The sequence below is a fragment of the Lactuca saligna genome, chromosome 6, assembly GCF_052625555.1.
Source record: "Lactuca saligna cultivar CGN05327 chromosome 6, ASM5262555v1, whole genome shotgun sequence".
NCBI classification, from domain to species: domain Eukaryota; kingdom Viridiplantae; phylum Streptophyta; class Magnoliopsida; order Asterales; family Asteraceae; genus Lactuca; species Lactuca saligna.
In genome coordinates, this window is record NC_136422.1 from 97785858 (window position 1) to 97796031 (window position 10174).

Sequence of the window (10174 nt, forward strand, 5' to 3'; positions counted from 1 at the left end):
TGGAGTCTAATGCGAGATAGGGAGCAAGTGCAAGATCGAGCACCACCTGCAGTCAAGGAGTCCAAGAGTTAGATACCCATTCAAAGAAACAAGGAAGTTACGATTATTACCTAGGATGAATAGATAACATATGGAATCATTATAGCGCCCTGTTTTGTTGATGATTATGAGACGTAATCATCCTAACGGGGAGATAATTGTTATGCCCGCAGATCCAAGCTAGTCAATTTAGAGATAATAGGGTCGAAAAGGAATTTTCGACAAAAGATTACTTAGAATAAACAATCTTAACCAAGTTGTAGAATATGTCTCAAGGGTTCTATACATATAAAGAACGCCGAAATCCGAGTTATAACGAAGAAGTTATCACCCGTTGAAGTTTTTCGCAAAACCGACAAGGCACCGGGAGACGTAAATAGTGAATTTACGATGGAGGACTTTTTAGCCTTGAAAATCTAAATAATAGTTGTAGTATACGTTAAACCGAGAACATGCAAAAAAAAAGAACGTCCAAACCTGACTTCGTATGAGGAAGTTATGAATTTTCTAAGATTTGGCATATCAGTGCATGGTCCGAAACTCGAATTTTAGATCGAGCAGTTTTTGGCCTATGCAACCTAAATGAGAGTTGAAGATCACATTAATAGGAACGAAACGATAAAAAGACGGACAAAAATGGAGTCCGTATGAAGGAGTTACGAATTCTTTGCGGTTATTTAACAATCTAATCTCCTACTGTTAAATTTAAGATCGGTCGAAAATTAGCCGACAGGGTCTAAATGAAAGTTGTAGATCTTGTTTTTACCTATGCGTGGAAAAAAAATAACGTTGAAAATGGAGCCCATATATGAGAGTTATGAGTTTTTGAAAATCGGTTGATTTCCACCCTGTGTGCGATGCCACGTGTCAGCACCAGGCTGTGCCTGGTTGTCTCCAGCTAGCTCATGACGTGAGCATCAAGAAAATAACAACGTGAGTGACCCTCCAGCCCTCTATAAATAAGACGTGAAGCCCTCTTCATTCCTCACACCTCCCATAACTATCCTCTCTCTCTCTAGAACTTCTCTCTAGCCCTGACCCCCCCCCCCCCCGAAAAGCCTAGGGATCCTCCCTAAAACGAGGCGGAAGCCCCGAAGTGTCCGACAGATATGAGAAGAAGAGCCTTTTGGCTTGGGAACGCTGCTCCAGCGGCACATGGTTTTGATAAAAACCCCTTGTAAGTGAGCTACGCCTAACCTATCTTTAGTATAGCTTATTATTTAATATAGTAATGTTATTAGGAACTTATAATAAATACTTGGGATTTTATTATGGGTTGTATAAGTATTGTTTAACACTTATACAATCTTAATAATAGCTACACTTTTCATTAGTCTTGGTGAATAATAGACTAAACTCTAATGGTAATGATACTAGGTTTCATCAAGGGAAAATTGTGTTAAGAGTAACGAAGTGTTGTCAGAGTGCCGAGTCACCACCTTTTCAAGTGAGTGCATGGTCCATTTCATCTTACACATAGATATGAAGTATTTAATATAAATTATGTGCTATGAGTGCATACTTACTTTCATCTTACACATAGATATGAAGTATTTTATATAAATTACGTGCTATGTGTGCATATTATCTGTATACTTGCTATATATGTTGGATGAATGATTTTATACAAGTTTTATATGATTTAAACTGTATATGTATTTATATCTACATAATATGATGGGTAAAACTTGGGTAGATGAAATATGAGATCGATGATGAGTTGAGAGGTGATATTAACCATGAGGTAAGGGTGAGAGGTCGACGATGTGAGAAGCCTTGTCCCCAAATGATGGCACCGTCATCTAGCAGAATTTAGATGAAAACCACTGAGTATTCTAAAGAGTCTAGTGGAACACTAGTAGGATCATAACCTGTAGGTGTTGTGAACGATGTGTTCATCGGTTTGCTCTAAAAACTCATTGATATGTATTGCGAGTGGACTCTCGAAAATGATACTGTCAATAAACGGGATAACCCTAGCAGGTGTGCTCGAAGGACAATACTGGTAATGGAGAGAGGGCACGTGATAGCATATACATCAAGGTAGCTGAAGCCTCATGAGACGAGGTATCCCACCCATGATTTGGAGTTGGGGGCAGTGGTGTTCACCCTCAAGATATGGCACCATTATTTGTATGTGGTTCGGTGTACCATATACACAGACCATAAGAGTTTGAAGTATCTGATGGATCAGCCCAACCTGAATATGCGCCAGAGGAGATGGTTGGATATGGTGAAGGATTACGACTGTGAGATCCAGTACCACCTGGAAAAGCCTAACTTGGTAGCCAATGCTCTAAGTCGCAGGACGGAGCGTACCCCGATTCGAGATATATGTATGAGAATGACAATAATGACAACGATCTTGGATACCATTCAAGAGGTCCACGTAGAGGCTGTGAGGCCAGAGAACCACAAGAGAGAGTGGGTGATTGGGCATGTATCCAAGTTTGTTACCGATAGTCGAGGGCTTATGACTTTTCATGGTCAGATGCCGTTTATGGGCGGGGCACGTAGCATACTGATGGAGTTAGCGCATAGATTGAGATTCTCGATCCATCCTGGGGCGACTAAGATGTATTTGGGCCTAAAGAGAGATTATCGGTGGCCCTATATGAAGAGGGATGTTGCGTGGGTAGTAGAGAGGTGCTTGGTCTGTCGCCGGGTTAAGGCCGAGCACCAGCGTCCGCATGGCAAGTAGCAACCACTAGAGGTTCCTAAGTGGAAGTGGGAACATATTTCTATGCAATTCATCACCAACTTGTCAAGGACCGCGAGGAGTGATGATGCAATTTGGGTGTTGTGGATCGGCTGACAAAGAGTGCTCACTTCATTGCTATCAGTGAGAACTCTTCTACGAAGAGGCTGGCAGAGATATATGTTATAGAGGTGGTGTCGCGGCATGGAGTGCCGATCTCGATTGTGTCAGACCGAGATGTATGTTTTACTTCCAGGTTCTGGAAGAAGTTCCATGAGGATTTGGGTACAAGATTACACTTCAGTACTGCTTACCACCCACAGACAGATGGCTAGAGTGAGCGAACGATACATACACTCGAGGACATGCTTCGAACATGTGTTATGGACTTCGGGGGAAGTTGGGACAAATACCTACCTTTGGCTGAGTTTTCATACAACAACAACCATCATTCGAGTACTGGTATGCCTCCCTTTGAGCTTTTATATGCGAGGAGGTGTCGGACTCCCATCTGTTGGGGAGAGGTAGGGCAGCGAGTGATGGGTAGCACTGAGATAGTTCTTAAGATGACTGACCAGATACAATAGGTCAGCCAAAGGTTACTGACTACCCAGAGCTGCCAGATGAGTTATGCGGATAGGCGGCGATCCGAGGTCGAGTTCCAGGTTGGAGACTTTGTACTCCTAAAGGTATCTCCTTGGAAAGGAGTGATCTGATTCAGGAAGAGGGGAAAATTGGTTCCTCAATACATTGGTCCTCTAAGGGTGACTGCTAGGGTGGGCAAGGTAGGATACCGTTTTGACTACCTGAGGAGTTGAGTCAGATTCATAACACCTTCCATGTATCCCAGTTGAGGAAGCGTGTGGCCAATGAGGTGACACTTGTACCATTGCAGGATATTCAGATTCATAACACCTTCCACGTATCCCGGTTGAGGAAATGATGACAAGTGGGTATGCTAGGCGTATTAAAGAGTACGCTGTGCGTACCCATGGGCGTGCCTTTGACGTGAACTCAACCCAGTACGCGGGGCGTAACAAAGTGTACGCAGGGCGTACTGGGTCTAGAATCAAAACCCTAAATGAAGCATGATAATTGAAAAAGGAACATTATGGCCTCCATCCCAACCACCATTTTCAGAGAGTGAAATCCTAAAAGAGCCAACCCTCTTTTTTGTTGGATTAGTGTCTAAGTCCATAACTATTTTGGTATGTGCTTGACCCGATGGTGCATGGTCCTTTTAGGTTGCCTTCATCAAAGCAACTTGATAGGATGAATTATGGAGAGAAAGAATTAATTATGATTTATTAATATATTATGAGAAGAATATATTAAAGGAGAAATCATATTGTTTAATTAATATTAGTCAAGAATTAATAAGAATTAAGTTCATTTGTGGCTAAAAGACATTAATTAAACTTAAGGGACTAGAACTGTCAATTGTGTGATAGTTGAATATTGAGCTAATGGACTCCATATTGAAGGGGTGGATGAATTCTATGGGGAAACCCATTACAAATCATCCTAGGCCTTTAAGGAAGGAGTCCATGGGTTGCTTAGGGCCAAAGCATCCGAATTAGGGTTTCCTTGTTAGATAACCCTAATAGCCTCACTATTTAAAGGACCCTTAAGCCCCAAAAATGAGGGGGACTTATGGATTAGGGTTTCCACACGTTTTGGGCAGCCTCTACTCTCCTTATTCCTCATCCTCTTGCTCTTGGTGTTTGTGAGCCATTAGAGGAGTGACATTTGTGATTCTAAGATTTCTAAAGTCATTACAAGGTGGATTTGAGATTTTTATTGATACATAACAATCAAGGTAATATCTTAAACCCATTGTTATGTTAATATTGATTATCATATGCTAGATCTAGGGTTTAAAATCTTGGATGAATTGCATGTACAATAGAGAAACCTAGATCCAAGCATTAGGGTTTGTATGAGCACATAGGATGTTCCTATGGCAAAAACCCATCAGTGGTATCAGAGACTTGATTGGTTTCTATTGTACTGATGCCTTGTATGTTTGTTCAAGTTGCAAAATCGATTTTTAGCCCATCTGCTTGATGAACTCGGCGAGTACCACAATGTACTCGGCGAGTCTAGTGTGGTACTCGGCGAGTTCGAGCGTCAGATGGAGCTATTTTCGGGATTTCTTGTTGTTTTACTCATGAATACTTTCCTTATCTGTTTTAGGTCATTAAAATCCGATTTTATACATATTTATGAATATATCCTTGGTTAAACAAAATATAATTACCAATTGATTAGATAATAACTTCCTTATATGATCAAGTTTAATTATTTGTATTAATTGGCTAATTTATTTTGCAAGAAATTGAAATTAGGTCAAATATAGATAATGATGAAATTAAATGTTTAATTTATATTATTTGTTATTTGATCCTTGTGTTATGAAAACTTTCAATTTTCCCTTTTAGGTTTTATAGTTTAAATTTGAACTCAAAAGTTTGTTTTGAAATTTAAATAGTTGAAACCCTAGTGTTTTAAAAAGTCCCAAACTTGCCCTCAAGTTTTGGAATTTAAATTTTGATTAAAAAGTTTGATTTTGAAATATTTAAATTCTAAACCCTAATGTCTTGAAATGTTTCAAAACTTTCCCTCAAGTTTTGGAATTTAAATGTTTCAAAACTTGCCCTCAATTTAGGAATGTTAAATTCTAAAACCCTAGTATTGTTTTGAAAAGTTCATATTACACCCTTATGGTTTTATTAATTAATTAAGGTGTATAATTAAATGAGGTTTAATAAATCCATAAAATTTTTAGTTTACAATTTAATTGAATTAAAAATATAATTGTTAAATTTAACCACCTACTATTTTAAAAGTGTAAAATATACCCTATACTATATATAACATTAAAAGTCTAACATTATATATGTATGAGTAAAAGTTAGTCTTACCGTTAGTAGGCCTCATTCACGAAGCTCGTCTATAAAGGGTGTTTAAGGAAATTACCTATAAAATGGCGATTAAATGGGTATCCACTCTTACCCACCGCACTCTTGACTAGTGGAGGGTCGTTAGCCGAATGGGTAGTATAGGACAGAACTTTCCATTATAAGTATAATGAAGTACAAAAGTAACTAAATGTTTTACAAAATTCCCAAACTTAGTTACTTTAGGCAAAACTGAATTGATGCAATTCCATGAAATTACATTTGTACCCTTGCAAAGACGTTAGTGGAGCGTGTGTGGTTAACCGACGCACTAAATGGTTCTGAGCAAAGGTAGAAAAGGGTGACTCAATGTTTTTCATAGTTCGGTGGAGCGTGTGTGGTTAACTGGCACATCGAATAGGTGACTGTAACATGTGGGGGCACCATGTAGATTTGCATGGTTATTCACACCCTGTTTTGTGATCCTCGACATCCCAGTCACAAATCAAGGGGCATATCGAGATTTAAACATGCCATTGAAAAAGTTCAATGAATCTCAAAGGATCTAGGAGTTTTCAATACATTTAAAACTTAATCTGTTTTTCGGTTTTCAGGGTGGAAAATTAGTGAATCGTCATTCACTTGCCTTCAAATGTTCTGCAATTTGGGTTACGGCATCCCTCTCCCGAGTTGTGGAATATTGTGTTGGGTCCCAGCCCTAGTATATCATTTGGGTGATTTACTAAGGAATCAATGAATCAACTAACTTGAATGCGTTTTCTCCCGTTTTTGTAGATGTCAAAGTATGAGAATCATGGTCTTCCCAAATTTCAAGAAAAAGGTGTTCCTGCTGAAAGTAAGCTATTATGTTATTCAATTAAAGAATCAAAGTGGACTAGTTTGATTTCACTTCCTCCTCCTCCTTCCGTTGTTCTCCCTAACCCACAAGATCGAAGAATTGAAAGGTTCAATGTCACTAAAGCCTTATTGGCAATGAAACATGAAGATGGTAAGCCCGTGTGTTCCCACATTCTAGGAATGAAATCACACATCGATAGGTTGATAATGTTGGATGCATCATTCCCTGATGAGTTGGCTATAGGCTGGGTTCTACAGTCACTCCCTAAATCATATAATGAGTTCAAAAGAACGTATTATATGATGGATCATGACGCAAACCTCATTCACTTAACTTACATGTTTATTGCTGCTGAATCAGAAATGATTTGGCAAAGCCATGGAGCATGTTTGTTGGGAAAGTCAACCAACCATGCTTCTGAGGACGTTCTAGGAGAACCGACCTGCGTTTGTTGGCAAGTGAAAGGGCGTTGGATACAAGTTTGCCCTAAGAGCCTGAAGAATCCAGAAGATGGGAGAGTCAAAGAGTATGGATGTGCTTCAGGTAAAATCCTCTATCTAACTCCATTCAATTCCTATTCATTGATTCTTAATAAATAATGTGATATGATTGCATTTGAATATTTTGCAGGATCAGTGAAAAAAAAAAGAGGAAGCCTGATGGAGAAGCAAGATAAGTCTGATCACGAAGAGATGGATCTCGATCACATGGATTCGAAGATTAGATTTTGAGCTTAGACAATTATGATAGAGTTGTTAGGAATATTTGATTACATAGTTTTTCAGTTGATTTTGCATTGTAAGGACAAATGTTTTCCGGTGCTTATGAATAAAATAAATTTTGTTTGACGTATTTATTTATTTATTTCTTTGCAATGAAATCGTTATGAAAAATTGATGTTTTCATATTACTACAACGAATGGATGTGATTCTTAATTATATTAATTGTGGAAACGTCAAGAATTTACCAAATTGGGAGAGTTTCTCATCATCCAAGTTTCAAGTGGATAGAAACTTGGAATCATGCAACAAGTATTGTATGATGAATGAAAACTTTCACATTTGGGAAAATTAGACTAATTCATTGACAAAGTGTCAAATGAAGGACTAGGAGATTGAGTACACGAGGTTGTGTGTTGATCAAGTCCACCACAAGAGTAACAAAGATATTCATCATTATTCACTAAGGTTAAGTAAATATGATTACACTTATGAGATTAAGTGTAATTCTTAGATGATTGAAAAGAATTTAAATCAATAGTAGAACGAATAAGAAAAATCAAGTAGGCAGAAAGATAGAAGTTTCTCTATTCTAAGAAGAAGGGAGAGTACCTTTTATTATGTTTTATGATAAGGTCAGTTAAGATTGTGACATTGAGTGACAAGTCTTAAGAAGGTTTATAACATTCATCAAATGTGGAAAGTTGTGATGTCTTGGATAAGACAAAGACCAACTAGGACCAAATTTTATGAAGTGTTTTGTCTTGATAAAGCTACACTGACTCTTGAATATTTGACAAGAGAATCTTATATGTCAAGGAGTTAATGGGAGTCTTAATGGTCTTGAAAAGGTTCAAGAACTTACCACGAATAAACCTTATCGATCATCACTAGCACACGAGTTGAGGTTTACAACCTATCATGTTGACACTATCTTGTTTCTGTGCCGTTCCAATTGAGTTAATTATGCATATGAGTTCTATGAGTTATCATTTGAACGCATAAAAGGTAAGCACCTTAATCAATGAAAAGTACATTGATAAGATAGGGTGAGCTGCTTAACTACTTGGAAGACATGGTGGGCAGCCGTGTTGCCATAAAGCTAGAAATCAAGATTTAGAAGTTCGGTCCATATGAGTTTGGATTTGTCGCAAACCTTGGTTTTGACAAATACATATGGATAGGAACACGTACACCATTAAAATATAAGTGTCATAAGATTCCCTCCTTCATGAAAATGACTGTGAGGAAATGCTTTCACTAAGAGAAATTTTAAGAAGATAGTGATTGTAAAAAAAATGGATTCTCGAATTTGATAATGGTTATGATACCCCTTTCCATTATTTGAATTGTGAGATTTGGCAATTAGTCTGAATTGTATAGACACACATATGAGCTATCTAAGGCAAAGGTGTATAAGCTTAGATAAAAGATTATCAAGGCATTAGGTATTAGAAATATGAACTTAAGAAATTCAATAGGTATTGTTTTTCTAGAAGTTAAGATGGTTTTTGAATACATGTCAAAGCTAGTGGGATCATAAGTGTTATGCTTATATGATAATAATCATCATGATAGTGGGATCATAAATGTTGTGCTTGTATGATTATTATGGAAAGTATTGCAAGTTACCAACATTAATTATAGAAAACAAGAGTTATACTTTGCAAAGTTGTAAGGATTGAATAGTAGTTTTGCTATAATTAAGGGAGAGAATATTATGCTTCATTTCAAATCTAAAGGCTTAGGTTGTGGAATGTTAATAAATTTACTTAACGATACATAGTGCGTTCTTAAATTTCAATTATGATTACGACATTCCTCTTCATAGTTCGAATCGTGAGAACGTGACACATAAAAAATTATGGCAGAAGATTGATAATGTATCAAATCTCTATTATGCATCGTGTCCCATACGCTTCGGATATAGGATCAATTGCAAATGCTATAATATTTGACCATTCTAAATTTTTTCCAAATGTCTAGCGCATTAAGAGGAAAAAAGGACAAGAATCGGTTTTGACTAAGATAATTCAAGGACGATCCAAAGCTCGCTGAGGATTGGTCGCTTGTGAGTAGTTGGATGTATGATATTGGATGGACCATATCGACATTATTATGAATAGATAACATTCTATTAAGAATGAGTTGTCATATGGAAAATATGGAAATGGTTCCATATTAGGAGTTGGATATTGAGAGTCTATGTCTAGATTAGAGAATTTTATGCAAAAGGATGTTCAAAGGAATGTACTTTGAGCGAGAAACATCACGTCTATAGAATTGTATTGTAACAATCACAAATAGAGAATTATGTAATTTCATTGGCAATAGTCATTGTGACTTTTGTGCAATGACATTACGAAAGGATCATTGCATATTCTATAAGTGGCAAGAATTGATATTCTTTCACTTGTGAAAAGGATTAGGAGTTGTGGAATGAGTATGATTGGAAATGTGTTCATTTGATCTATTTCACAAAGTAAGAACCATATGTAAACATTGTGTGCATGCTAAGAGCATGGGACAAGTGTAGTAATAATTCAAGTAAGAAGTTACTTACCCGAAACAACAAATAATGAGTAATCGATATGGTGATAAATAAAATGGGTTTTATTTATACTCAAGGGTTTGGGACCATATAGGATTAGTACTATTCTTGTGTTTCACTTTACATGTTTTGACTTCCTGAATAATTTAATTGGTTAAGAACAGTCAAAATTTTCAAACATGCCACAGTCGTTCATATGTTGGAAGTAGATATGAATGAAAACTATCATGAATTGATGTGTGGATTGTCTAAAGTGTATTAGACATAACCAAAATATTTGCTACAACGTTCATGAGTGCTTATGAATATGATTTGAGCATTGGATTAAACCCACGCTCACTTGGATCATTTCATGAATTGTATCACGAGTGATTTGTGAGACGATAACATCTTATATTCTTGAAACC